Genomic DNA, 6883 nt, shown 5'->3' with positions numbered 1-6883 from the left:
TGGTGCATGCTGGGAAGAGGAGAAGGGTCTCCTACCGGGCGCTGGGTCTCGCTGGCTGGGGGACACCGCAACACCTGGGATCGGAGGCTCATCTGAATATTTCTGGTGCATGCTGGGAAGAGGAGAAGGGTCTCCTACCGGGCGCTGGGTCTCGCGGGCTGGGGGACACCGCAACACCTGGGATCGGAGGCTCATCTGAATATTTCTGGTGCATGCTGGGAAGAGGAGAAGGGTCTCCTACCGGGCGCTGGGTTTCGCGGGCTGGGGGACACCGCAACACCTGGGATCGGAGGCTCATCTGAATATTTCTGGTGCATGCTGGGAAGAGGAGAAGGGTCTCCTACCGGGCGCTGGGTCTCGCGGGCTGGGGGACACCGCAACACCTGGGATCGGAGGCTCATCTGAATATTTCTGGTGCATGCTGGGAAGAGGAGAAGGGTCTCCTACCGGGCGCTGGGTCTCGCGGGCTGGGGGACACCGCAACACCTGGGATCGGAGGCTCATCTGAATATTTCTGGTGCATGCTGGGAAGAGGAGAAGGGTCTCCTACCGGGCGCTGGGTCTCGCGGGCTGGGGGACACCACAACACCTGGGATCGGAGGCTCATCTGAATATTTCTGGTGCATGCTGGGAAGAAGAGAAGGGTCTCCTACCGGGCGCTGGGTCTCGCGGGCTGGGGGACACCGCAACACCTGGGATCGGAGGCTCATCTGAATATTTCTGGTGCATGCTGGGAAGAGGAGAAGGGTCTCCTACCGGGCGCTGGGTCTCGCGGGCTGGGGGACACCGCAACACCTGGGATCGGAGGCTCATCTGAATATTTCTGGTGCATGCTGGGAAGAGAAGGGTCTACTACCGGGCACTGGGTCTCGCGGGCTGGGGGACACCGCAACACCTGGGATCGGAGGCTCATCTGAATATTTCTGGTGCATGCTGGGAAGAGGAGAAGGGTCTCCTACCGGGCGCTGGGTTTCGCGGGCTGGGGGACACCGCAACACCTGGGATCGGAGGCTCATCTGAATATTTCTGGTGCATGCTGGGAAGAGGAGAAGGGTCTCCTACCGGGCGCTGGGTCTCGCGGGCTGGGGGACACCGCAACACCTGGGATCGGAGGCTCATCTGAATATTTCTGGTGCATGCTGGGAAGAGGAGAAGGGTCTCCTACCGGGCGCTGGGTCTCGCGGGCTGGGGGACACCGCAACACCTGGGATCGGAGGCTCATCTGAATATTTCTGGTGCATGCTGGGAAGAAGAGAAGGGTCTCCTACCGGGCGCTGGGTCTCGCGGGCTGGGGGACACCGCAACACCTGGGATCGGAGGCTCATCTGAATATTTCTGGTGCATGCTGGGAAGAGGAGAAGGGTCTCCTACCGGGCGCTGGGTCTCGCGGGCTGGGGGACACCGCAACACCTGCGATCGGAGGCTCATCTGAATATTTCTGATGCATGCTGGGAAGAGGAGAAGGGTCTCCTACCGGGCGCTGGGTCTCGCGGGCTGGAGGACACCGCAACACCTGGGATCGGAGGCTCATCTGAATATTTCTGGTGCATGCTGGGAAGAGGAGAAGGGTCTCCTACCGGGCGCTGGGTCTCGCGGGCTGGGGGACACCGCAACACCTGGGATCGGAGGCTCATCTGAATATTTCTGGTGCATGCTGGGAAGAGGAGAAGGGTCTCCTACCGGGCGCTGGGTCTCGCGGGCTGGGGGACACCGCAACACCTGGGATCGGAGGCTCATCTGAATATTTCTGGTGCATGCTGGGAAGAGGAGAAGGGTCTCCTACCGGGCGCTGGGTCTCGCGGGCTGGGGGACACCGCAACACCTGGGATCGGAGGCTCATCTGAATATTTCTGGTGCATGCTGGGAAGAGGAGAAGGGTCTCCTACCGGGCGCTGGGTCTCGCTGGCTGGGGGACACCGCAACACCTGGGATCGGAGGCTCATCTGAATATTTCTGGTGCATGCTGGGAAGAGGAGAAGGGTCTCCTACCGGGCGCTGGGTCTCGCGGGCTGGGGGACACCGCAACACCTGGGATCGGAGGCTCATCTGAATATTTCTGGTGCATGCTGGGAAGAGGAGAAGGGTCTCCTACCGGGCGCTGGGTCTCGCGGGCTGGGGGACACCACAACACCTGGGATCGGAGGCTCATCTGAATATTTCTGGTGCATGCTGGGAAGAAGAGAAGGGTCTCCTACCGGGCGCTGGGTCTCGCGGGCTGGGGGACACCGCAACACCTGGGATCGGAGGCTCATCTGAATATTTCTGGTGCATGCTGGGAAGAGGAGAAGGGTCTCCTACCGGGCGCTGGGTCTCGCGGGCTGGGGGACACCGCAACACCTGGGATCGGAGGCTCATCTGAATATTTCTGGTGCATGCTGGGAAGAGAAGGGTCTACTACCGGGCACTGGGTCTCGCGGGCTGGGGGACACCGCAACACCTGGGATCGGAGGCTCATCTGAATATTTCTGGTGCATGCTGGGAAGAGGAGAAGGGTCTCCTACCGGGCGCTGGGTCTCGCGGGCTGGGGGACACCGCAACACCTGGGATCGGAGGCTCATCTGAATATTTCTGGTGCATGCTGGGAAGAGGAGAAGGGTCTCCTACCGGGCGCTGGGTCTCGCTGGCTGGGGGACACCGCAACACCTGGGATCGGAGGCTCATCTGAATATTTCTGGTGCATGCTGGGAAGAGGAGAAGGGTCTCCTACCGGGCGCTGGGTCTCGCGGGCTGGGGGACACCGCAACACCTGGGATCGGAGGCTCATCTGAATATTTCTGGTGCATGCTGGGAAGAGGAGAAGGGTCTCCTACCGGGCGCTGGGTCTCGCGGGCTGGGGGACACCACAACACCTGGGATCGGAGGCTCATCTGAATATTTCTGGTGCATGCTGGGAAGAAGAGAAGGGTCTCCTACCGGGCGCTGGGTCTCGCGGGCTGGGGGACACCGCAACACCTGGGATCGGAGGCTCATCTGAATATTTCTGGTGCATGCTGGGAAGAGGAGAAGGGTCTCCTACCGGGCGCTGGGTCTCGCGGGCTGGGGGACACCGCAACACCTGGGATCGGAGGCTCATCTGAATATTTCTGGTGCATGCTGGGAAGAGAAGGGTCTACTACCGGGCACTGGGTCTCGCGGGCTGGGGGACACCGCAACACCTGGGATCGGAGGCTCATCTGAATATTTCTGGTGCATGCTGGGAAGAGGAGAAGGGTCTCCTACCGGGCGCTGGGTTTCGCGGGCTGGGGGACACCGCAACACCTGGGATCGGAGGCTCATCTGAATATTTCTGGTGCATGCTGGGAAGAGGAGAAGGGTCTCCTACCGGGCGCTGGGTCTCGCGGGCTGGGGGACACCGCAACACCTGGGATCGGAGGCTCATCTGAATATTTCTGGTGCATGCTGGGAAGAGGAGAAGGGTCTCCTACCGGGCGCTGGGTCTCGCGGGCTGGGGGACACCGCAACACCTGGGATCGGAGGCTCATCTGAATATTTCTGGTGCATGCTGGGAAGAAGAGAAGGGTCTCCTACCGGGCGCTGGGTCTCGCGGGCTGGGGGACACCGCAACACCTGGGATCGGAGGCTCATCTGAATATTTCTGGTGCATGCTGGGAAGAGGAGAAGGGTCTCCTACCGGGCGCTGGGTCTCGCGGGCTGGGGGACACCGCAACACCTGCGATCGGAGGCTCATCTGAATATTTCTGATGCATGCTGGGAAGAGGAGAAGGGTCTCCTACCGGGCGCTGGGTCTCGCGGGCTGGAGGACACCGCAACACCTGGGATCGGAGGCTCATCTGAATATTTCTGGTGCATGCTGGGAAGAGGAGAAGGGTCTCCTACCGGGCGCTGGGTCTCGCGGGCTGGGGGACACCGCAACACCTGGGATCGGAGGCTCATCTGAATATTTCTGGTGCATGCTGGGAAGAGGAGAAGGGTCTCCTACCGGGCGCTGGGTCTCGCGGGCTGGGGGACACCGCAACACCTGGGATCGGAGGCTCATCTGAATATTTCTGGTGCATGCTGGGAAGAGGAGAAGGGTCTCCTACCGGGCGCTGGGTCTCGCGGGCTGGGGGACACCGCAACACCTGGGATCGGAGGCTCATCTGAATATTTCTGGTGCATGCTGGGAAGAGGAGAAGGGTCTCCTACCGGGCGCTGGGTCTCGCTGGCTGGGGGACACCGCAACACCTGGGATCGGAGGCTCATCTGAATATTTCTGGTGCATGCTGGGAAGAGGAGAAGGGTCTCCTACCGGGCGCTGGGTCTCGCTGGCTGGGGGACACCGCAACACCTGGGATCGGAGGCTCATCTGAATATTTCTGGTGCATGCTGGGAAGAGGAGAAGGGTCTCCTACCGGGCGCTGGGTCTCGCGGGCTGGGGAACACCGCAACACCTGGGATCGGAGGCTCATCTGAATATTTCTGGTGCATGCTGGGAAGAGGAGAAGGGTCTCCTACCGGGCGCTGGGTCTCGCGGGCTGGGGGACACCGCAACACCTGGGATCGGAGGCTCATCTGAATATTTCTGGTGCATGCTGGGAAGAGGAGAAGGGTCTCCTACCGGGCGCTGGGTCTCGCGGGCTGGGGGACACCGCAACACCTGGGATCGGAGGCTCATCTGAATATTTCTGGTGCATGCTGGGAAGAGGAGAAGGGTCTCCTACCGGGCGCTGGGTCTCGCGGGCTGGGGGACACCGCAACACCTGGGATCGGAGGCTCATCTGAATATTTCTGGTGCATGCTGGGAAGAGGAGAAGGGTCTCCTACCGGGCGCTGGGTCTCGCGGGCTGGGGGACACCGCAACACCTGGGATCGGAGGCTCATCTGAATATTTCTGGTGCATGCTGGGAAGAGGAGAAGGGTCTCCTACCGGGCGCTGGGTCTCGCGGGCTGGGAGACACCGCAACACCTGGGATCGGAGGCTCATCTGAATATTTCTGGTGCATGCTGGGAAGAGGAGAAGGGTCTCCTACCGGGCGCTGGGTCTCGCGGGCTAGGGGACACCGCAACACCTGGGATCGGAGGCTCATCTGAATATTTCTGGTGCATGCTGGGAAGAGGAGAAGGGTCTCCTACCGGGCGCTGGGTCTCGCTGGTTGGGGGACACCGCAACACCTGGGATCGGAGGCTCATCTGAATATTTCTGGTGCATGCTGGGAACAGGAGAAGGGTCTCCTACCGGGCGCTGGGTCTCGCTGGCTGGGGGACACCGCAACACCTGGGATCGGAGGCTCATCTGAATATTTCTGGTGCATGCTGGGAAGAGGAGAAGGGTCTCGCTGGCTGGGGGACCCCGCAACACCCAGGATCGGAGGCTCGTCTGAATATTTCTGGTGCATGCTGGGAAGAGGAGAAGGGTCTCCTACCGGGCGCTGGGTCTCGCTGGCTGGGGGACACCGCAACACCCGGGATCGGAGGCTCATCTGAATATTTCTGGTGCATGCTGGGAAGAGGAGAAGGGTCTCCTACCAAGGGCTGGGTCTCGCTGGCTGGGGGACCCCGCAACACCCGGGTTCGGAGGCTCATCTGAATATTTCTGGTACATGCTGGGAAGAGGAGAATGGTCTCCTACCGGGCGCTGGGTCTCGCTGGCTGGGGGACCCCGCAACACCCGGGATCGGAGGCTCATCTGAATATTTCTGGTGCATGCTGGGAAGAGGAGAAGGGTCTCCTACCGGGCGCTGGGTCTCGCTGGCTGGGGGACCCCACAACACCCGGGATCGGAGGCTCATCTGAATATTTCTGGTGCATGCTGGGAAGAGGAGAAGGGTCTCCTACCGAGCGCTGGGTCTCGCTGGCTGGGGGACCCCGCAACACCCCGGATCGGAGGCTCATCTGAATAATTCTGGTGCATGCTGGGAAGAGGAGAAGGGTCTCCTACCGAGCGCTGGGTCTCGCTGGCTGGGGGACCCCGCAACACCCGGGATCGGAGGCTCATCTGAATAATTCTGGTGCATGCTGGGAAGAGGAGAAGGGTCTCCTCCCGAGCACTGGGTCTCGCTGGCTGGGGGACACCGCAACACCTGGGATCGGAGGCTCATCTGAATATTTCTGGTGCATGCTGGGAAGAGGAGAATGGTCTTCTCCCGAGCGCTGGGTCTCGCTGGCTGGGGGACACCGCAACACCTGGGATCGGAGGCTCATCTGAATATTTCTGGTGCATGCTGGGAAGAGGAGAAGGGTCTCCTCCCGAGCGCTGGGTCTCGCTGGCTGGGGGACACCGCAACACCTGGGATCGGAGGCTCATCTGAATATTTCTGGTGCATGCTGGGAAGAGGAGAAGGGTCTCCTACCGGGCGCTGGGTCTCGCGGGCTGGGGGACACCGCAACACCTGGGATCGGAGGCTCATCTGAATATTTCTGGTGCATGCTGGGAAGAGGAGAAGGGTCTCCTACCGGGCGCTGGGTCTCGCTGGCTGGGGGACACCGCAACACCTGGGATCGGAGGCTCATCTGAATATTTCTGGTGCATGCTGGGAAGAGGAGAAGGGTCTCCTACCGGGCGCTGGGTCTCGCGGGCTGGGGGACACCGCAACACCTGGGATCGGAGGCTCATCTGAATATTTCTGGTGCATGCTGGGAAGAGGAGAAGGGTCTCCTACCGGGCGCTGGGTCTCGCTGGCTGGGGGACACCGCAACACCTGGGATCGGAGGCTCATCTGAATATTTCTGGTGCATGCTGGGAAGAGGAGAAGGGTCTCGCTGGCTGGGGGACCCCACAACACCTGGGATCGGAGGCTCGTCTGAATATTTCTGGTGCATGCTGGGAAGAGGAGAAGGGTCTCCTACCGGGCGCTGGGTCTCGCTGGCTGGGGGACACCGCAACACCCGGGATCGGAGGCTCATCTGAATATTTCTGGTGCATGCTGGGAAGAGGAGAAGGGTC

The sequence above is a fragment of the Leptodactylus fuscus genome, chromosome 11 (genome assembly GCF_031893055.1).
Source record: "Leptodactylus fuscus isolate aLepFus1 chromosome 11, aLepFus1.hap2, whole genome shotgun sequence".
NCBI classification, from domain to species: domain Eukaryota; kingdom Metazoa; phylum Chordata; class Amphibia; order Anura; family Leptodactylidae; genus Leptodactylus; species Leptodactylus fuscus.
The sequence above is the reverse complement of the archived record's forward strand: the minus strand, read 5'-3'. Positions refer to the sequence as shown.